The sequence below is a fragment of the Lissotriton vulgaris genome, chromosome 4_1, assembly GCF_964263255.1.
Source record: "Lissotriton vulgaris chromosome 4_1, aLisVul1.2, whole genome shotgun sequence".
Classification (NCBI taxonomy): Eukaryota; Metazoa; Chordata; class Amphibia; order Caudata; family Salamandridae; genus Lissotriton; species Lissotriton vulgaris.
In genome coordinates, this window is record NC_141691.1 from 1,783,919,326 (window position 1) to 1,783,943,407 (window position 24,082).

Here is a 24,082-nt window from a genome sequence, read left to right on the forward strand (position 1 = left end):
TTGTTTCCCAAATGATGAAAGCCCCATCTTTTTTTTTCTCATTCTGACTTGTAAAGCAAAGGACCCAGATGCATTTACAGTTTATCACTAACAATGTTCCAGGCTAATGTATTTTCCCGGGAAATTTACAACTGTCCTGCAAGTAAAATATTCCTTTTTCGAGAAAAAGGGCGTTTCTTCGTCCCATGAGGGAGCCGTTGAGCAAAACAGGCTCGGCCTGCTGTCTTAGTCGCTGATAGGCATGAATATCGGATTCTTATCGATCACTTTATGTTGCAGGAGTGGAAAACACAACAGCCCTTGACCATTTATCTTTACTGCGTTCCTGCGTATTATACCTTTTAACCGTCATGTAATCGGGCTGCTTTGTTTCACTTGCCTTTTACTGATTCGAAATCAGTGGCTATTATTTAAAACTTTACCAAAAAAGGTACTACTACCATGTTTTGTTTTAAAAACCTTTATTGTGAAAATGTCAGTATACAAATACGGGCCTATAACCACGTGGGCCGGCCACGGAGCAAACTGGAATCGTATATGATGAGGGGACATTTACACTGTAGAAGAATGTAACGTGCGGGCCATTAGGTTGCAAGAAGTAAGGTGTCTAACAATTGCGGAATCGGTGGACGTACATTTTATAATTAAAGTACGACAGGGCCAGTTACAATAAAATTATCTAGATATACATTTGCGGGCAAGTACCATGGGTGACGTTAATTCGAACTTTCAATAGTACAGTAATCAATAACACATCAGAACTTAATATCAATAGGGATGTCCAAATGTTCGATCAGTACTCGTCCCCGCCCGCCATGTGCTTCAAAACTGCATACGTATCTCGTGATATCAAGGTTGGGCAACCAGTACACAACAAGGAGTTACGAGTCCCATTTATACCGGCGCCATTTTGGGCGAGGCCGGGCAGGTCCAGGATATAGTCAAAATGTCTCCACCAACCAGCGGTCGGACCAGAACCCCTTTTGGCAGTCCAAAAAGGTTCCGTTAAATGACAACAGAAGAGATAGGCAACAAGAACAATCAGTCAAAAGAGGGGACGCTTTCGTGAATGGGGCCCATGCCCTAGCAGGCAAGCGTCCGAGTTCCAAGGTGTCCCAGGGCCATTTTAGTGGACCAGGCCCAAATCCAAAGAGCTGGCCACCATTTTGAGAGTCCTGTTGCAGCCGGCTAACACTGCACCGCAAGAGTGGGCGCAATTCAGCTGGATGGCGAGTGAGTCACTGTACCGCAAGAGCGGGTGAAACTCAGCTGGATGGCGGTCGAGACGCTGTACCGCAAGAGCGGGCGGAACTCAGCTGGATGGAGGGTGAGGCACTGTGCCGCAAGAGCGGGCGGAACTCAGCTGGAAGGCGAGTGAAACGCTAAGAGGCGCCCCACTGCAGATGAGGTGCCTCCCCCTGGGGAGGCGGGAGAGGCCCGTTTAAGCTGCCCCCCCCCCCGGGCATCCCACGCGTCTTTCGGCGCAGCATTGTAGGATGGCCACACCAGTGAAACTTGCTGGACACCACCTCGGTGCCACCTGGATCTCGGCGCGTTGTGCTGCCTTCGGCCTACTGCAGCAGCAAGTGCGGGTGCAACTCTGCTGGACGGCGAGTGAAACGATAAGGGGCGGCGCACTGCACATGAGGTGCCTCCACCTGGGAAGGCAGGAGAGGCCAGTTTAAGCCGCCCCCCCCCGGGCACCCCACGCCGTTTTTCGGTGCAGCATTGCAGGATAGCCACACCAGTGCGGCAACTTGCTGGACACCACCTCGGTGCCATCCGGATCTCGACGCGTTGTGCTGTCTGCGGCCTACTGTAGCAGCAAGTGCGGCCGCAACTCTGCTGAACGGCGAGTGAAACGGCAAAGGGCGCCGCACTGCACATGAGGTGCCTCCACCTAGGGACGGGGGACAGGCCAGTTTGCGCCGCCTCCCCCCCCCAGGCACCCCACGCCGTCTTTCGGCGCAGCATTGTAGGATAGCCACACCAGTGCGGCAACTTGCTGGACACCACCTCGGTGCCATCCGGATCTCGACGCGTTGTGCTGCCTTCGGCCTATTTGCACATCGGTCCGCTACTGACGCCGCCTCACAGGCCAACGGATTTTGTAGGCTTTTTATAGCCCAAAGCCGCATAACAGGTCATGTGACTTGTTTATAAAACTTTTCATTGGTTCATTTTACTTTTGGTTTCCTAATGATGAAATGCTTGATCATATGACCTAAAAATAACACTTTTCATTGGATTGAAACATTTTTTTTTCCCAAACGATGAAAGCCCCACTTTTTTTTTCTCACTCGGCAATCCAAAAAGGTTCCGTTAGATGACAACAGAGGGGACAGGCAACAAGAACCATCAGTCAAAAGAGGGGAGGGCAAGTTCTTCCCTACCAGGTCACGTTGGGGCTCCACCGGAAGTCATCGAATTGATAGTCTACAGTGTTTCTGGATGTTTCAGACTGAAGCTGGCGTCAGCATGAGAGCACCACTATCTCGTAGCTCCGTCGTGGCCATTCCGCAAGCAATCATGGCAGCAGCTCCCCACCGGAAGCCTGCGGGAGTCGGGGGCCCCCAAGACTTTTGTAGAATCTTCAAGGCTGAGGGGACGCTTTCGAGAATGGGGCCCAAGCCCTAGCAGACAAGCGTCCGAGTTCCAAGGTGTCCCAGGGCCATTTTAGTGGACCAGGCCCAAATCCGAAGAGCCGGCCGCCATTTTAAGAGTCCTGTGGCAGCCGCCTATCCCTGCACCACAAGAGTGGGCGTAATTCAACTAGATGGTGAGCGAGACGCTGTAGCTGCGAGAGCGGGCGGTAAACAGCTGAATGGCGGATGAGGCACAGTGCAGCAAAAGCGGGCGGAAAACCGCTGAATGGCAACTGAAACGGTAAAGGAGCGCCCCACTACAGCAGACGAGCCTCCACCTGGGGAGGCCTGTTCACGCCGCCTCCCCCCCCCCCGGGGCGCCCCATGCCGTTTTTCGGCACAGCATTGTAGGATGCCAAGACCAGTGCGTCAAGTAAAGGACATTACCTGGGTGCCGTCCAGATCTCAGCGCGTTGTGCTGCCTTCGGACTATTCGCACAACAGACCGCTACTGACGAGGCACAGTGCAGCAAAAGCAGGCGGAAAACTGCTGAATGGCAAGTGAAACGCTAAAGGGGTGCCCCACTACAGCAGACGAGCCTCCACCTGGGGAGGCCCGTTCACGCCGCCTCCCCCCCCCCCCGGGGCGCCCCACGCCGTTTTTCGGCGCAGCATTGTAGGATGCCAAGACCAGTGCGGCAAGTAAAGGACATCACCTGGGTGCCGTCCAGATCTCAGCGCGTTGTGCTGCCTTCGGACTATTCGCACAACAGACCGCTACTGACCATTGTTGCTTTGTTTAAATTTTTTTTTAACGTGTTTACTGTTTTTGGTGCTTTGTATATATTTATAAGTTATTAAAGTGTTATAATCCTACTACTTTGTTGGAGTGCTATATATTTTTAATGTGACACATAATTGTGAAGACTTTGATGTACAAAAAGGCATCCCTGGAATCTTCCGCTTCAGGCTCGGTCCCACACACCCTCACAGTGAGAATCCCCTCCCCAATCACAATACAGGATCGTTATCAGATAGTAGGAATGCGTGTGGTGTGACGGATCTCATCGGGTGGGGGCCTTGATCTACTGTAACTCCTTTGAAGAGGGGCAATTCTTTACAGTTGAGGCCATAAACTACATCCGCAGGGCTAGGTGATAGCCTGGGACCGGCCTGGACAATCAGACACAAAGGAAGAGGAGTGTCAGAGGGTGCAGTAGTGAATAGGGTGAAAGGGAGGTGTCGGGCGGGCACAGGGTGTGATTCTCAGGAAAGAGCAGCGCAGATGGGGGGAGGTTTATGGCCCATGCATAGGAGAGAGAGCGGGGGTGACCAGGGCGTGGGGGAGATGCTTGCGAGGGTGGGGAGCCATGCTGAGGATCGGCGGCGTGCAGAGAGTGGGTCTGGTCAAGGCACCTAAAATGGCTGCCGTGCACGACAAAAGTGTGGCATTGGAAAAAAAGCAAGATGGCGCAGACAATGTTTATCAATACGGATTAATTTATAACAATTATTTTTAACAATATATTTACTCGCAGTGTCAAAATGGCGGTCAACACTTCCTGATTTCCTTCGAATCGAACGTTAACAGACGTCACGATCGGCGGCGTGCAGAGAGTGGGTCTGGTCAAGGCATCTAAAATGGCTGCCGTGCACGACAAAACTGTGCCATTGGAACAAAACCAAGATGGCGCAGACAATGTTTATCAATACGGATTAATTTATAACAATTATTTTTAACAATATATTTACTCGCAGTGTCAAAATGGCAGTCAACACTTCCTGATTTCCTTCGAATTGAACGTTAACAGACGTCACGAAGCAAAAAAAAAAAAAAACGCTCACGCGCAGCCGCTGGAAGACAAGTATCAACATATATGAGCATCCTCAGCCACCCTCAGAAAACATAGGGGGTCAGGATACATCTCCCGTACCCCCTTATACCCATTTATCACATTGTTTTTCCTCCATCTTGTAATTTAATTAAAACGAAACACAAAATGGCGAATTCCGTTTCGCGTCCCGGTTCACTACCTGGTTCGCGAACCGGAAAGCGCTTCTACAGCAAAAAATCTATTTTTTTTTATTTGCCCCACGGGACCCTTTAATAACTCCAACATCATTCCTAGGGGGTCAAGAAGGGTCTACCTTGCCCCCTTTCATTAAATTCCCCCTTCGTTTTTCTCCTCTTCTTGTCTCTCGATCCTACCGAGAGACAAGATGGCGGCCGCTCCGGACTGTTTAGAATGTTGACAGACACCGGAGAGCCAATCAGCTTCGCTTCGGAAAGTTCCGTTACGCGAAAAGTTCGCGAACCGGAGCGCTATCCGGGACGCTGTCACAGATATATCTGTTTTTTAAAACGTTAATTTCTCAAAATCCACTGGAACACATATATTGAGACCCAGTAAAGGCACATCGGGCTAACAGTCCCTACAGTTTTGCCAAGTTTCGTGCAAATCCATTCAGCCGTTCGAGCTAAAAGTGAGGCCAAACGCCCTATGGAAAAATTAATGGGAAAAACGCGTTTTGGGACCCCCCTTTTTTCTCAGCCCCCCCTTAACGAAACCCCCCCAAATTTTAAGGGGCTGCTCAGAAACAAAATGTGCCATTTTCCTGAAAATTTCAGCCGATTCCGTCCACAAACGCCAAAGTTATTAGACATAGAATTTTCAAAAGTCCCATAGAGAAAAAATCCTAACTATATATACCTACTGGCGACCGCCAGTAGGTAGTATATATATATATATATATATATATATATATATATATATATATATATATATATATATATATATATATATATATATATATATTATGTGTGAGTATGTGTGTAAGTAACTCTATGGATGAGTATCGGTGTGTAACAGGATGTATAGGTGTATGAGTACATATGATGATTGAGTACATGTATGAGTGACTATATAATTGGTGAATGAGTGGATGTGGAAGTAGATGTTGGAATAGGTTGTTGTAACTGGTATTGGTATCTCCATTTTCTTAAAAAATGTTGTTTCTATTTTTAATGTGTGTATCAAAGGTTATATTAGAGTGAGAGGAGGTTTGCCACTCTTTCACAAGGATGATGTCATCAGTGATGTCATTTGAGATGTCATCAGCAGTACATTGCGGGCGCGCGAGTTATAGTTAGCTGAACTAACTATAACGGGGGAATTTCAAAGGTTTTGTATGAGTAAAATGACCAGCTAACTATAACTGGTGTGAAACCTATGGTTTTTTCAGTGAATTTCAAAGGTTTTTAAAATGCTAATTCCTAACTATAACGTGTGTGAAACCTATGTTTTTTTTCAGTGAATTTGCAAGTTTTTTTAAATGCTAATTCTTAACTATAACGTGGCCGAAACCTATGGGTTTTTCAGTGAATTTCAAACTTTTTTTAAATGATAATTCCTAACTATAAGGTGGCTGAAACCTATGGTTTTTCAGTGAATTTCAATGGTTTTGTAAATGATAATTTTTAAATGTATTAATTGTTATATTTTTTATACTGATTTACAACATTATTTTAAATTATTTATTTTTGGATATTTTATTTTTTAAATTACATTACTTATTTTTAATATAAATTGGAAAAAAAATGTTTTTACACCTCTCTGAAACGCAGCCCCCTGGCGTGTTTGCAGAGGGGGAACTAATTCCCCTTGCATACTGGGGGTCCCTGGGGGGCAACTAGCCCACCTGGAACCTCCAGTATGCGCCAGGGGGCTGCATTGCAGAGAGGTGTAATGAGGCCACACCCTTTTTTATACCTCTCTGCAACTCAGCCCCCGGGCGTGTTTGCAGAGGAGGAACTAATTACCCTTGCATACTAGGGGTCCCTGGGGGCCAACTAGCCCACCTGGAACCTCCAGTATGCGCCAGGGGGCTGCATTGCAGAGAGGTGTAATGAGGCTATGCCCCTTTTTACACCTCTCTGCAACGCAGCCCCCTGGCATGTTTGCAGAGGGGGAACTAATTCCCCTTGCATACTGAGGGTCCCTGGGGACCAACTAGCCCACCTGGAACCTCCAGTATACGCCAGGGGGCTGCATTGCAGAGAGGTGTAATGAGGCCACACCCTTTTTTATACTTCTCTGCAATTCAGCCCCGGGCGCGTTTGCAGAGGGGGAGCTAATTCCCCTTGCATACTGGGGGTCCCTGGGGGACAACTAGCTCACCTGGAACCTCCGGTATGCGCCACGCTGCATTGCAGAGAGGTGTTATGAGGCTATGCCCCTTTTTACACCTCTCTGCAACGCAGCCCCCTGGCGCATTTGCAGAGAGGGAACTAATTCCCCTTGCATACTGGGGGTCCCTGGGGGCCAACTAGCCCACCGGGAACCTCCAGTATGCGGCAGGGGGCTGCGTTGCTTTGCCCCAAGGGGCGGCGGTCCCCTGCGCAGTGTGGGCCGGATTGGCCCTCCCCACACTTCTTTATCACTGTCTCCCCGGGGGGTAATTTGAAAATAAACAGACCTGGTTTTAAAAAAAATACATTTGGGTCTTGGGGGTCCTTGTGGGACCACCTGGGCAGGCTCAGGGGGTCAGGGTCTTTCTACCCTGCCCCCTTTTTTTGTTCTACACGTTTGTTTTTCTGCTTTCTTGTGCCTCGGTATATCGAGCACAAGATGGCTGCCAACACTTCCTGGTTTGAAGTGTTGACAGCCAATGAGCATGCAGCTTTCTCAAAATGTACACGTACCGTACGCGCACCCCACGATTTTCCAGAAAAAAACCAAAATTATGGGGCCTTGGAGGTCCTTGGGGGACCACCTGAGCAGGCCTAGGGGGTCAGGGTGCTTCTACCCTGCCCACTTTTTGAGTTCTACACGTTTGTTTTTCTGCTTTCTTGTGCCTCAGTCTACCGAGGCACAAAATGGCGGCCAACAATTTCTGTTTTGGAGTGTTGACAGACAGTTGACAGCCAATCAGCATGCAGCTTGTGCATGGGAAGGTACGCATACCGTGCGCGTACGGTACGCGTACGGTACTGGAGGGATTTACACCATTTAAGCAAAAGTGTGATCTGCGAATCAGACTCTACCACTTTGCCAATTTTCTTGTAATTCCTTTCAGCCATTCGCGTTGTAGCCGTGTCTAATCTTCCTATGGAAAATAACATGGGAAAAACATGTTTTGGGACCCCCCTTTTTTCTCAGCCCCCACTTGACGAATCCCCCCAAAACTTTCAGAGAAGGAGCGGAGCGGGCCATCTTCTTTGAGAAATTTGTGAAGATTCATCAACCGGCGCCAAAGTTATTCCCTATAGAATGTTGCGGATTTCCTATGGAAACTATGTTCTAACTATAACTACCTACTTGCGACCGCCAGTAGGTAATATATATATATATATATATATGTTTACAGCAAAAACTCTCCAGAAGAGAAAACGCTGCACACTCCTTCGATAGTTGAATTAGTGGTTTATTTTCTGTGGGTTCCCCACCTACGCGTTTCGGACATCAAGCTGTCCCTGATCATGGTAACAAACATTTGTCCATCATTAGCGTTTACTTTAAATAACTGTAGGCACCACCTGGCTGTTAAGATGCATTGTGGGTTCAGTAGTTTTTGGATCAAAATTATCCCAAAAAGTGCACTATGAATTGCTGGATCGCGGCATTTGCGCGGCACAATTAGAACTCTTTAGTTGTATTTAGAAAGTGGTCTCCATTGCGCATAATGTTTGTCCTATGGACATTAAATAATTACATAGCTGAGTCTGCTCATGCTAACTTGCGCAAATTACCACTATATGGGGGATGAAGGACTGAGTGTCCATATACACAGTTTGTGGCTAAGTGCCTTTGATTCCAATTGTGCTGTTTCATGCTTTGATCTACAGCTTTCACTGTGCAAAGACAATTAAAACATAGAGAATCCAGACATGCCAACCCTCCCGATTCAGGCGTGAGACTACTGATTTCAGTGCTAGTCTCCCGCCTCCCGATTTCTGCAAGCAAAAACCCGGGGGCATATTACCAACAACTAGCGATAATTTTTGTCTCTAACTTGTTTAGAGACAAAAATTATCGCCGCACATCGGCGATTTTTATCGCAGATAAACCTTGCTATTAGCAAGGTTTATCGCAAATGCGATAAAAAACGGCCGCAATGCATGAATATCGCTGAAAAGTCAGCGATATTCATGTATTATCGAGCAAATGCTCTTAGCCATGTTATCCACCTCCCATTGGATAACATGGCTAAGAACTGCTCAGGGCACTATCACTGACATGCAAAGCGGGGCCCACGATGGTCGCTATCTCCTTTTAGCTGTCACTAACTGGTGTTAGCGACAGCTTGGTAATAGGGAGATAATTTTATCTCCGCTTTCTTGGCTTTTAAAGCCAAAAAAGCGGAGATAAACCCCCTTGATAATATGCCCCATGATTCCTCGGGGGTTTCAGCTGACAGGGCTTGGTATTGTGTTACGTGGTAATTCTTCCAGGAAACGTCAGAGGGTCGATGCAGGGGTTCTAGAAGGGGTGATAAACCATTTAAGCCTCATAAACAAGCGCATGGTCTTTTAAAGATCTGTGAAGTACTCGGGGCGGCGGTGTGTGTGTGTCCTCTTTCAGGAGCGGGCGAGGGGGGGGGGGGAATGCCAGCAACTTCCAGGCTAGGCAGTGTTCAACACTTGCATCACCCTTTCTCTGCCTGCTATTGCGCTCCATGCTTCGGAAAGGTAAGAAAAAGAAGGTGCATTTGAGTTTGAAATGTCCGATCCTGTAGCAGTACACTTGCAAAGCCCACACATGACAATAACCCGATTCAAGGCCCCATTCACCCGTTTAAAAAAAAATATATAACACTCCAACAAAGTAACATTATAAAACTTTATTAACTTTTAAATATAATGAACGGAACAAAAACTGTAAAAACATTTAAACATTTTTCACCAAAAAAAGCAACAATTGTCAGAAGCTGTCTTTTGTGCGAATAGTCCCAAGGCAGCACAACGTGCTGAGTTCTGGACGGCACCCAGGTGATGTCCCCTGGGTGCCGCACTGGTTTTGGTATCCCACAATGCTGCTCCGAAAATTGGCGTGGGGCGTCCCGGGTGGTGCTGGGGGAGGCCTCGTCAGTAGCGGTCTGTTGTGCGAATAGTCCCAAGGCAGCAGAACGCGCTGAGATGTTGATGGCACCCAGGTGATGTCCAGTAAACTGCCGCACTGGTTTTGGTATCCTACAATGCTGCTCCGAAAATTGGCGTGGGGCGGCCCGGGGGGGGGGGCGTGGGGGAGGCGGTGTGAACGGGCCTCCCCAGGTGGCGGCCATCCAGCTGAATTGCGCCCGCTCTTGCGGCTACAGCGTCTCGCTCACCATGTTGTTGAGTTGCTCCCACTCTTGCAGTGCAGCGATAGGCGGCTGCCACGTGACTCTTAAAATGGCGGACGGCTCTTCGGTTTTGGGCCTGGTCCACTAAAATGGCCCTGGGACACCTTGGAACTCGGACGCTTGCCTGCTAGGGCTTGGGCTCCATTCTCGAAAAGCGTCCCCTCAGCCGTGAAGATTCTACAAAAGTCTTGGGGGCCCTCGACTCCCGCAGACTTCCGGTGGGGAGCGGCTGCCATGATTGCTCGCGGAATGACCACGACGGAGCCACGAGATGGTGGTGCTCTCATGCTGACGCCAGCTTCAGTCTGAAACATCCAGAAACAAGGTGGGGCTTTCATCGTTTGGGAAAAAAAAAAATTCTAAACCAATGAAAAGTGTTATTTTTAGGTCACATGACCAAGCCTTCCATCTTTAGGAAACCAAAAGTAAAATGAACCAATGAAAAGTTTTATAAACAAGTCACATGACCTGTTATGCGGCATAGGGCTACAAAAAGCGTAGAAAATCCGTTGGCACATGAGGCGGCGTCAGTAGCGGACCGATGTGCGAATAGGCCGAAGGCAGCACAACGCGCCGAGATCCGGATGGCAACGAGGTGGTGTCCAGCAAATTGCCGCACTGGTGTGGCCATCCTACAATGCTGCGCCGAAAGACGGCGTGTCCAGCTGAGTTCCGGTCACTCTTGCGGTACAGTGACTCGAACGCGCCGAGATCTGGATGGCACCGAGGTTGTGTCCAGCAAGTTGCCGCACTGGTGTGGCCATCCTACAATGCTGTGCCGAAAGTCGGCGTGGGGTGCCCCGTTGGCTTATGAGGTGATGTCAGTAGTGGACCGATGTGTGAATAGGTCGGAACCAGCACAAGGCGCCAAGATCCGAATGTCAAGTCCTGGATGTTGAGTGCCATAGTTGAGAGTTCTGAGCAGTGCTTGTAAGACTATCTGAAGCTTATTATAAGAATCAGACTAAGTTGAAGACTGTCTGAAGCTTATTTGCACCTTTTGCAGCTTCACTATTGCCCAAGGTGGTGTCCAGCAAATTGCTGCACTGGTGTGGCCATCCTACAATGCTGCGCCGAAAGACGGCGTGTTCAGCTGAGTTCCGGTCACTCTTGCGGTACAGTGACTCGAACGCGCCGAGATCCGGATGGCACCGAGGTGGTGTCTAGCAAGTTGCCGCACTGGTATGGCCATCCTACAATGCTGCGCCGAAAGACGGCGTGACCAGCTGAGTTCCGGTCACTCTTGCTGTACAGTGACTCGAACGCGCCGAGATCCGGATGGCACCGAGGTGGTGTCCAGCAAGTTGCCGCACTGGTGTGGCCATCCTACAATGCTGCGCCGAAAGTCAGTGTGGGGTGCCCCGTTGGCTTATGAGGTGATGTCAGTAGTGGACCGATGTGTGAATAGGTCGGAACCAGCACAAGGCGCCCTGCACTGTTGAGCTTTTTTCAATGCCTGTTTTTTGTTGTTTCCCCTCCATCAAAAACAAAAAAATATATAAAACTGTGCAAAAATACAAAAAAATGTTTAGAAAAGCAGTGCTTGTAAGACTGTCTGAAGCTCTTTTGCACCTGCTGCAGCTTCACTATTGCCCTGGTGTGGCCAAAGATCGCCCATGACATAGGCGGCCGGCTCCCGAGGTCCGGCGGAACTTTTTTCCTTTTCCTTTCTGCTTGTCCCACAATCCGTTTCACCTGAAGACACGACCAGGTTCCTGAATGTGTGCAGGGGGACGCTATTGATTGAATGAAAATGGCGGCTTGACACAAAGCTGACTCAAGCGTTGCTGTTGATGCTATACAGACAAAAATTGGTTTTCAGTTTGTACATTCTTCAGGATTTTTTTTTCCATCCAAGGCTGATTGAGAGTTTGTAGAAAAATGGCTTCAGATTTTCCACATATTACTCTTCAACATTCTTCCTAAATGTAACAATGTGAGACTCACTAGGAGAACGGCTGTTTAACTTTCCTTTCAAAATGCTGCCAACAATATTTTCTGAATGGAAGACACCATCTTGTAGCATAAAGGGCCGAAAGGGGTTCTGGTCTGGCCGATTGTTGGTGGAGACATTTTGACTATATCTTGGACCTGCCCGGCCTCGCCCAAAATGGCGCCGGTATAAATGGGACTCGTAACTCCTTGCCCGCAAATGTATATCTAGAAAATGTTATTGTAAGTGGCCCTGTCTTATTTTAATTACAAAATGTACGTCCACCGATTCCGCAACTGTTAGACACCTTAGTTCTTGCAACCTAATGGCCCGCTGGTTACGTTCCTCTACAGTGTAAATGTCTCCTCATCATATACGATTTCAGTTTGCTCCGTGGCCGGCCCACGTGGTTATAGGCCCGTATTTGTATACTGACATTTTCACAATAAAGGTTTTTAAAACAAAACACGGTAGTAGTATTTAGATTGGTAAAGTTTTTACTTTTAGTCACTGTTTTCGAATCAGTAAAAGGCAAGTGAAATAAAGCAGTCCAATTACATGACGGATAAAAGGTATAATATGTAGGAACGCAGTAAAGATAAATGGTCAAGGGCAGTTGTGTTTTCCACTCCTGCAACATAAAGTGATCGATAAGAATCTGATAATCAGGCGTATCGGCGACTAAGATAGCAGGCCGAGTCTCTTTTACTCAACGGCTCCGTCATGGAACGAAGAAACGCCCTTTTTCTCGAAAAAGGAATATATTTTACTTGCAGGACAGTTGTAAACTTTCCGGGAAAGTACATTAGCCTGGAATATTATAACATATAAGTTTAAAAAAAAATAATGTTCGAAAACAATAAAAAGCGTAATTTTTAGGTCATATGACCAAGCTTTTCATCATTAAAATAACAAAAGTAAAATGAACCAATGAAAAGTTTTATTAACAAGTCACATGACCTGTTATGCTTACGTTACGCGCTGCGCGCCGCGCCCCGGATCACTTCCGGGTGCGCTAACGCGGCGTGTCATATAACGCATTACGTGACAACGTAGGTCAAGAATATAGTCAAAATGTCTCCACCAACCAGCGTTCGGAACACAACCCCTTTCAGCAGTCCAAAAAGTTCTGTTAAATGACAACAGAGGGGACAGGTAACAAGAACCATCAGTCAAAGAGGGGAGGGCAAGTTCTTCTCTTCCGGGTGATGTTGGGGCGCTACCGGAACTGATCGAATTGGTAGTCTACAGTGTTTCTGGATGTTTCAGACTAAAGCTCGCGTCAGCATGAGAGCACTACCATCTCGTAGCTCCGTCGTGGCCATTCCACGAGCAGACATGGCAGCCGCTCCCCACCAGAAGCCTGCGGGAGTCGGGGGCCCCCAAGACTTTTGTAGAATCTTCAAGGCTGAGGGGACGCTTTCGAGAATGGGACCCAAGCCCTATCAGGGAAGCGTCCGAGTTCCAAGGTGTCCCAGGGCCATTTTAGTGGACCAGGCCTAAAACCGAAGAGCCGGCCGCCATTTTGAGAGTCCTGTGGCAGCCGCCTATCGCTGCACCGCAAGAGCGGGAGCAACTTAACTACATGGTGAGCGAGACGCTGTAGTCGCAAGAGCGGGCGGTAAACAGCTGAATGGCGGAAGAGGCACAGTGTAGCAAAAGCGGGCGGAATGGCAACTAAAACGGTAAAGGGGCGCCCCACTACAGCGTGTCTTCAGGTCAAACGGATTGTGGGACAAAGTCCAGAATAGAAGAGTCATCAAAAGGCAAAAAGTTCCGCCGGACCCCGGGAGCCGGCCGCCTATGTCGGGGGCGATCTCAGGCTACACCAGTGCTATAAGACTTGGGGAGGGGGTCGGAGCCAAGCATCTTCTCCGAGTCCGTGCCATCACACCGCCCCTCGGGGGCCTCCGTCAAGCGGTTTAGGGAGGTACCATATAACATTGTTTTCAAATGCAGTCAGGTCCACAAACGACCCTCACTTACTTTGAGAATAGTGAAGCTGCAGTAGGTGGAAATAAGCTTCAGACAGTCTTACAAGCACTGCTTTTGTAAACATTTTTTGATTTTTTTGTATTTTTGCACAGTTTTATATTTTTTTTTGTTTTTGATGGAGGGGAAACAACAAAGCACAGGCATTGAAAAAGGCTCAAACTCAGAACTCTGAACTATGGCACCCAACATACAGGACTTTCCATCCGGATCTTGGCGCCTTGTGCTACTTCCGACCTATTCACACATCGGTCCACTACTGACATCATCTTATAAACCAACGTTATGTAAATAGTTATTTAATAAAATGTTTTACCCTGTTTCTTTGCTGGTGTGTTGTCTATATTTTTAATATTTGCATAGGGTTTGTCGTTATTTTGGGCGGGATGGGTGACGGAGCCGAGCTGTCTTGCAGCCCTCATGGTGTGGAGCTCAGTTCATCTCACTAGTTTCGTATTTCTCATGAGGGGTTGTGGTTAATGTTTCTATTTTAGCGAGGTCAAAAAGAGATCCCATTAGTGGCCTACTGATTTTGCTCGATTCCATTTGTTTTTTTAAACGATTTTTCACTATCTGCAAAGACTAAACAGAGTATTGCGACTCTGTGCTTGTTTGTAAATAGAGAATGAACCAAAGAGAACCAATTCTAAAACAGTAAATGCTTGGATAACAATCAATCAAATGGAGAGAGAAGCAGGCACGACGGATTACAACGGGGCAAAGGCCTGCGTTAACTACCCTTCACTATCTACAAAGAGAGAGTACTCCTAAGAGAAAAGAGAGGGGAAGGGGGGTGCAACGTTCAAAGCACATCAGCGTGCATAAATACGAAAATGTTTTTATCTATCACGTACTTGACATTTTAAAGCTTTTCATATTTGCTATTAAAAAACCATTGAAATTCACTGAAAAAACCATAGGTTATAGTCGATATATAGTTAGGAATTTGCATTTACAAAACCTTGAAAATTCAATGAAAAAACCATTGATTTTAGGCCATATATAGTTAGGGATTTGCATTTACAAAACCTTATTTTACTCACATAAAACCATTGAAATTCCATATATAGTTAGATGCGCTAACTATATATCGCGCACCCGCAATCCACTGCTGATGATGTCACATATTACATCATTCATGACATGGTCAGTGACATCACTGATGACATCACTGATGACAACTCAAATGACATCACTGATGACATCTCAAATGACATCACTGATGACATCACTGATGACAACTCAAATGACATCACTGACAACATCACAGATGACATCATTCATGTGTTAATACGATGAACCTCTACAGACTCTGATATATCCTTAGATACACTCAGTGAAAACAGACACTCACAGACTGTCACTCATCCATGGAGTTACTCATACACCTAGACAGTCATGCAAAGAATCAAACACACCTCCAATTCCTCAACTATACAGTTATACACACCTTACTTATTGAAACATATTCTAACACATATTTACTCTCTTATACAATCCTTGATACATGTTCACAATGATCCATACAGCCACTCACACATTCACTGGCTCTTATGCACAGTTATTTATATATGTTAACTCTCACATGTACTGTGTTTTACATATGTACTTACTTTGACATGTAGCACTGAGATATCCATTCACTCACCAATACACTCATGCACACAGTCAACCGCCCATATAGCTGTTTCCACATGCACTCTTGAACTCATACACCTAGTGAATCAACTGCTTACACATCTATGCACAGAGTCACACACCTCCCAGCCACCCACACACATACTCAGTCTCCCATACAAATACTTGAGCAACCAATCAATAACCCATATAGTTATTCATATAGCTACTGATCAACACATGCAGCAGTTTACAGAACAACAGATATAATGATGCACAAATTAATACAGTTTAATCACTAACCCATGCACTCAGTGAGACACATTTAATCACTCCCTCATACAATCAGTCATGCACCTACTAAATCCTTCATCCAGACATTTATACATCCACTCATTCTTCAATATGTAAGACATATTTTAACTTTACAGAAACATACAGTCACTGGATGTTGTCATCAGTGATGTCATTTGAGTTGTCATCAGTGATGTCATCAGTGATGTCACTGACCATGTCATGAATGATGTAATATGTGACATCATCAGCAGTGGATTGCGGGTGCGCGATATATAGTTAGCGCATCTAACTATATATGGAATTTCAATGGTTTTATGCGAGTAAAATAAGGTTTTGTAAATGCAAATCCCTAACTATATATGGCCTAAAACCAATGGTTTTTTCATTGAATATATATATATATATATATAGATATATATAGCCTATTGGCGGTCGCCAGTATGTAGGTATAGCTAGGACATGGTTTCCATTGGATGAGCATTTTTTTTTGCTAATAACTTTGCTGCCATTTGACGAATCTTGAAGACATTTTCAGAACTAGTTTACCACTCACGTCAGTTGCTGTCTGGAAAGTTTCAAGGGGACTCGTGATGTGGGAACCAAGAAACAGAGGGGCCCAAAACATGTTTTCCCCATGCCATTTCCATAGTGATTTTAGATGCTGTCACAGCCTAAACCGCTGTACCCAATTATACGAAATGTGGCAGAAATCTAGATCTTGGTCTAGAAATAGTACTCTTTGTAATTTGGTGTAAATATGTTCAGTAGTTTTAGAGTAATTAAAAAAAGAAGATTTATGTATATCTAGAGACGCGGACCCACCATGGTGGATCTGCAGGTCCACATGTAATGTAATGTAATGTAATGTATGTGTTCTTGTAAAGCGCACTGCTGCCCTGAGGCGTCGTAGCGCTGTAGACCGCTGGGGAACCCGTCCTGGCTATCCCTGTGAGATGGTCCCTACTTGGTATCTCCAAAGTGAAACCAGGCATCCCCGGCGAATGTGGGGGGCCCTTGTAGAGATAAGGCAAGCTAATGCCCAGAGTTGCAAAGTGTGATCCCTGGTTAGAGTAGTCACCGAGGCGAGAATTATCGAGTCCACTGACCCTGGTCCATGACCCTGCTGCGTCGGGAATTGAACCCTGGTCCCGGGCCGTTCTCTGCTTCTGGGTCTGCCGCCTCTAACCAGTGAGCCACACCACTCCAATGCATGTCCACGCAATGCTGTGATTGGCTGCCACCACTTCAACCAGGAAGTGGTGGCAGCTATCTTTGGACCCGGGACTCACCCAAGTCTCCAAAAAAATGCACACAAAAAACACATACAGGCAGTGTAGGAATACCCTCACCCACTAGGCCTGGTGCCGTGGTCCTACAGAGACCCTGCCTTGGGCCCAAACAGTTGTATTTTTAAATGCTGCCTAGAATTTGCTGAGGCAAAATTAAAAAAATAGAAACAAACGTGTCTTCCGTGCATGTTTTTTTCTTTTGCCTCCCCGGGTGGGCCTAGTCCAGGGGGAAATCAATATTTATATATTTGAATGGAGAGGGGCATGGATGGCTCTCCTCCCCACGCTGACTTTGGCCCTGGGGACCCCATCTTCGGGCCCGGCTACAATTGCAAAGAGGAGGGGTCCTCGCAGTCTCCCTCCCTGAGCCATTTATGGCCCTGAAGAGCCCATTCCCATGGCTGGCTCATATGCTATGTCTCAGGGTGCCTACACCCGGGAAATAGCGGTTTCCTTGTCTGCACTCGCAGGGAAACCCGTGATTGATCTAGATTGGTGGAAGCAACTTCAAAACTCCTCCCAAGTGGGAAAAACAGTAAGGGCCTGATTTAGATTTCAGCAGACAGGCTACTCCATCACAACAGTCCAGTCCATTCAAATAGGACATAATAGGGCTTTTATATTTCGGCGGACGGGATATCAGTCACTGTTGTGATGGCAGAAATCGGCGGGGGAGGGGGTGCAGCGTTACCCTCTCACCCTTTAGACATTGGCTAGGCCCCAGGGTATTGCGTTCCTAGGGCCAAAATTGGCATGGTGGCGGGCCATGTGTCCCTTCCCACTTTTTGTAAAAGCTGAACCCCAGAGTCCCTGAGGCCAAAATAGTCCAAAGAAGGCCCCTCTTGCCCCTTTATACATTGGCCGGGCCCCGGGGATGGGTCTCCGGGCCTGATACCAGCCAGGTTCTTCTTGTCATCCTGGACCTTTTGGCAGGGCCACCCCATGATTTTTGCCTTCTCTTCCGGGCTGTGTTTTCTTGACATTAGGACCTTGCACACTTTTTCCCTGCAGACCAGTGCTTAAGTGATTGTGTTCTATCCCTAAAACATGGCACATTTGGCATCTAGCTGATTGGTCCATTTAATTTACATATACGACATCTGTAAATAGTACTGTATTGGCACTAGCACCCATGCTGACGCCCACTAAAGTAGTCTTTCAAACAATTCTCAGATCTGCAACTTCAGCTTATGCATTTTTAAACTGATATTTTGACCTCTAAAAATAAACCTGTTGCCTGGCTTAAACTGTCCTCTTTAATACTATTAAGTCACCCTTAAGGTAATCCCTAAAGGCTCATAGAGCAGGGTGCATTGCATTTAAAAAGTAGGACATGTGTTTTTGAATTTTACATGTCCTGCAGTGAAAAACTCCTAAAGTTGTATTTTACTGTTGTAAGGCCTAACTCTCTCATTGACTAACACTGGGTTATCCTATCACATTTAATAAGTGCTAACTTTAGATTGTGAGCAGATAGAAATATGCTGTTTACACTCAAATTAATTGTAATGTTAAATTGTCTTTAATGATAAAGTCGGGTTTTGATTTATAATTCTGAATATGCCTCAACCATCTGTTGAGGACAGTGTCCTCGGTCAATTGAGAGTGACTCCCTCTGATTTTGAGGTTTGTATATTGCTTCCAGACTGTAACACTAAGGGAGATTAGGTGTGTACAGGATGGGCCATCCTGGAAGAATGGCTTGGGAGGGGTTGTAGTCACCTCCACTTATTATTTAAAGAGCTTTGCATCCTGCACCCACAATGGAACCTTTCAAGAGGCCTGCCTTTCCCTTTGTCACCCTCCAAACCTTTTGGAAGCTTGACGTTACTGTTGGTTGCTGAAAAAATACTCTACACAGTGTCTCTAAGTTGAGCATGGCTGGTTTTGTACCAAGCTAACAGAGTTTTGTATCAAGCGACCAGAGGTTAAAGCACAGGTTAATTTAGTGATTTTTGTGGTTCACCCTGACAAGGATTGTGGTTGCTTCCTGAGTGGAGACTCAATTCCCCCTCAAACAGTAACTCAATTTCTTATAACTCTTATTTACAAAATGTAAGGCCTGATTCACAAGGGTAATTTACACTTTTGAACAATTTACACTTTTGAGACTGTAAATTTACTTCAAAAGCGTAACTTACATATCTGCACTAAATTGGAAACCCTGGGGGCTAACCACAAACTGCCTGATTCACAAAGGGAAACTGATAATTTTGTGCAAGTTGGTATTCACAAAAAGATTGGCCTGTCCTATCACGCTTTTGTGAATTATGCCTTTAGTGTTCCACTCATGAACATCACCAAGTCATTTCATTAGTATAACTCAGTAATCCCCTTTATTAAACCAGAGGTCACCTGGTATGCTGTCCCACACCCTATTCTCCGCTGCTGCACATGGTGCTTCACTTCATGGCAAGCATCCAAGCAACACATCCACCAAATGCCCCTTGACAAACATCATTCTCTGATCTTCCTGATGCACATCCCTTGTGACCCTACATGCACATCATTCTGTTTCCACTTGATGTCAGGCCAAACTTCTGCTGCACAAGCTCTTGTATGATTGTTTTTCTTTGTGCATTGATGTCTAGATGGTCGGTAGGTTGTGTTGATTGGCGCCTGATTGTTTCCTGGCCATATGACTTTGTGTCTGCTGGTGTGTTACGCTGTGTGCTTCCGTAAAAGGTGCCTCTATGTATTTGCACTTTACAAAAGACAATTCTATTTGCTTTGTCAATACTCATTAGTCTGTGTATCGATTAACCTGCACAGGAGTGGGTTCAGGACTTGAAGTGGTCCACATGTAAATGGCAATTTTGTTTGTTCAACCTAATGCTTTTCTTTTCACATGATAAAGATTATTGTTAAACCTACACCTAACATCTGTAACAACCAATAAACCTTCTAATATGACAGAAAAAACAACCAACTCATACTCAAAATCAAGAAATGGAAAAAGAAAACGACCAGAAGAAACATGTACCTAAGTAAAGCCTCCAAGACTTAGGAGATGCATGTGTACGTCTTCCCCATTCACACCCGCACTTCAAAAACCACATTCCTTTAAATAACTCTTCATCTGCCACCAAGAAGGAACCTCCCTGCTTTTCAGCACCCAGGCCTTCACTTCCTCAATTATAAACATGATCATGATTGTTGTCCACCCCACTTTTACTGTGCTTTTTTGTCCCATAAGTTGGTTTGCAGAATACAAATTCCGATGCTATTACTGTTTAACAGGTTACTTTATTTCCTGTTGTTGGGTTTCATTAGTTGAAGTTTGTGAGGGTGTCGAAGCCACTTATATAGTTTCTTAGCAGATCGGCAACATTTTAAGACTTATTTCTCACGTGTGATTTTTTTTACGGTCAGCAGTGCTGGCATTCTTCCAGTTCTTGCTAGAAAGGGCTGACACCCAACAGAACCTCAGGATGGGTTTCTATTAAGCTCTTGGTTCCACCCAGCTCAGATCCTACTGTACATCTGGAACAGGTGGAGCCAAGGAATTTCGGGAGGAGAACAGAACGTCCAACATGATTTTGTGACACCACAAAGGTCTGCGGTAAGTCGCTGACATCCCTTTTCCTGGTAATACCAGCTCAGGTCAGCAGAAATATTATAGGGGCAAAGATTGTATGCAGGCGCACTCTGCCTGTGTGACCTTGTGCCTGTTCCATTCAACACTCTTGTAATTAATTAATTAATTAATTAGACCATGAAAAGGGACTCAGAGTGGGACAGAAAGGGAGGAAGAAGACCGACAGCAAGAGCTGGTCAGAGGAAGACTGGGTGATTGTGTGAGAAAGGAAAGGAGGAGAGAGTTAACAAAAAGAGAGGCGCAGTGTGTGAGCTCCATTAAGAGCCACATTTAAAAGGAATGCTGATTGTTCACGTTGTGATCATACTATTGTCACGCAGTGAAGCTGATTGCCATGTATGGTAGCTCCTATGTGCAGCTTACTATCTGTGAACACTGGCAAACTCTTTGATGTGACATGAAAAACCATTAATAAATCCCAAACACTTGGTAAATAGAATGGGCTTGAGAATGTATGGTCTGCGACAGTGGCCAAAGAAAACCACAAGTCATTACTGCGTAACCCAAGGGCCACTAGCGTGTGAAAGTGAAGGAAGTCGAGAGACAAGAGATGTGATGTTATCTAGGCTCAACTATCCAGACAATTACAAGACCATTAAAATTCCTCTTAATGGTTCGTTATGGAGATCTGTTAGTAGCTATAGTATTCCCCTACAAAGACTGTTATTCTCTGGGCTGTCGTGCCCTTCAGCTAATACATGAGAAATAATTAAATATATTTTTGCCTGGCAATTAATAAATATGGTACCTGTTAGTCTGATGCGACTCAACCGAACATGATGATGGGTTTAATACACTTGTTAATACTATTATTACTACTATTATGTTTTGTTCAATATGACTCACGTGTTCAATTTGTAATTTGCTTTTTAAACCCATACCTTCATCAATTTTCACTGGATTGACAACTCCATGCAAGAACAGAGTACTCGATTTAAGATATGTTTTCTCTTTTGCGTTTACACCACTTGATGCATGTGCACTCAAAATGTTGTAACCGGGGGTGTGCGAAAAACTCCACATTATACTTGTAACGTGGTCTTCCAGCAACACACTGACAACTGCTGCAAGGTGGAGTTTTTTCTCATACGCGGATTGCCAACATTAATTTGCTAAGTAAGAGCAAGAATTTGCGATTCTCAGCATGATTTTTGAGTGTTACAATGCCACCCGGCGAGATTTCCTCAACGTGGGCGGTCACAGAAGGTCGCGACTGTTCACTTTGAGAAAGCTGCCACTCATGTAGAAAATCTACTCGAGCATCAGAAAGAAGCAATGCCCTCTGTAGTGCTGCATTGTGCTGTTCGCGCAGATTTCACAGCGCAGGACAAGCTCCCAGAGCTAAAAATCAGCGCAACATGATGAATTCCGCCCTCTTGCGGAACTCTGCAGAATCTCGCAGAGTTTCTATTTAACTTTGTGGAATTCCTCTGAGTTTCACTTTGTGAGCTCCGCCCACCCCTAGTTGCTACTTCATGGATGGTGTCACATTCAAAACGTTCGGTAATGTGAAGAAAAGGGCCCCCTGCGGTTGGGTGGGAGTTTCTCTAGACAGGAAAGTATAAAGAGCGTACAAGACCTATGGTAAATCTCATGTGTTCATATTTACCATAATGATATTAACACAAATATTAAAGGGCAACACAAGAAATCTATGAAAAAAATATATATTTATTTAAATCTCAAGCAGAAAACCACTCATAATATCTGAAGATCATGGAATATATTACATATAATTTCACATCCACACAACATTCATATCTACAGTCACACTCAATTCAACCATGTAGTAAAAGCAAGGTACATAAACAATAAACCGAACGCAATTCTTTAGGGAAGCAGCACCAAACAATAATATTCCATAATATGTGGCTTAACAATTGATATTATTTGGTCATCAAATAATCGGTAGCCTAACAATGAGTTATCTCCGTCATCTACTTGCGTTTCAGCACAGAAGCGCCTCCTTCAGTGAAGCCACTAAGGACACTTGTGGTACCAATTTGAAACTCCCAAAGGTTTTGGAGGGGATTATAGCTGTCCTTGCATGAAATGAAGGAGTTCCTCTATGAGCAGGAGCCACTTTCTTGAGGTAGCAGATAAAGTCCGGAATGCCTGGTGTCGCATAGTGTGGTGCACGGCCATCAGGAACAACACAGGACACCAGATATCTTGTGGAGGTACTGCTTTATTTTGTTGTCGTCTCAGTCAGTCTGGGCACGTCCGTCCTTGTCCTCGTCCCTCTACCTAATGCCCCTTCCTGTCCGTCCACAGGAAGTGGTGTCCGGTGACCTGGTCACCGTCCTGTGACCCACAGGGTCCTAATGCCCTGCGTCCGTGGTCATCACATCTCCCCCCCTGTCACAACAAAGTCTTTGTCACATGCACAAGTTCTTGGTACACTGTCCACACAGTGAAGAGAATGTAGATGATGGAGTGATAGATCAAAAGATATAAAGAGAGAGAGAGAGAGAGAGAGAGAGTCTCTCTACATTTCTTCTATTAGTCTCTTTGTCTTCTTGCACTCTCTTCTTGGTCTTTGTTCTCTGCTCTGTTCTTGTCCTCCGTTTTCCTTTTTTGGTGTTTTCATCTCTCTGCTTGTTCCTTTCTCTCTTTTTTCCACTTCCGGTGTTGTTATCGCTCTTTCTGCTTCTTCCACCTTGAGCTCCTTGAAATGTGAGCTATTTCTTGTTACTTTCCGATGTTCTGAAACTGCAGTCACCATTGAACCTTTCACTCCAGTCACTACCAGCGGATCTTTTGAAAATGGGCTGTCAGATTTCCTTTGCTGTGTTTGTTTCACTATTACCAGATCTCCTTCATTTAGCTGGTGTTCAGCTGCATTTCTCCTTTTGTCAGCATACTCTTTCATTTTCTTTTTCGCTTGGTGATCTCTTTCTGCAATTTCTCTTCTGTTTGTGCTTGCTGCGGCCTCTATTTGTGGTAGCCTTGTCTTGCTGGCTCTTCCTAACACCAGCTCCGCTGGACATCTGCCGGTGGTGCTGTGAGGGGTATTCCTATAGTCTCGTAGCACTTGACAAAGCGCTTGTCCAATTGAGATCTGTGTCAATTTTGCTCGCTGGATGGCTTTCTTGATGGTCCCCATGAATCGTTCTGCCATTCCGTTGGCTTGTGGCCACAGAGGAGTTATTTTCCTGTGCTTGATCCCCAGGTATTCCATGAACCTGCGGAATTCTTCTCCCGAGAATGGAGGACCATTGTCGGTTTTCAGTGTTTGTGGTGAGCCCCAGGCGGCAAATATGTCGTCTAACACAGGTAGGGTGGCGCTTGCCGATGCCGATGACACTTCTCTCTCTATTGGGAATCTTGAAAATTCGTCGATCACTACTAGCAAGTACTTTCCAGTCTCCAGCGGCCCATAAAAGTCTGTTGCCAGTTTGGTCCATACTGCCGGTGGCAGTTCCGACAT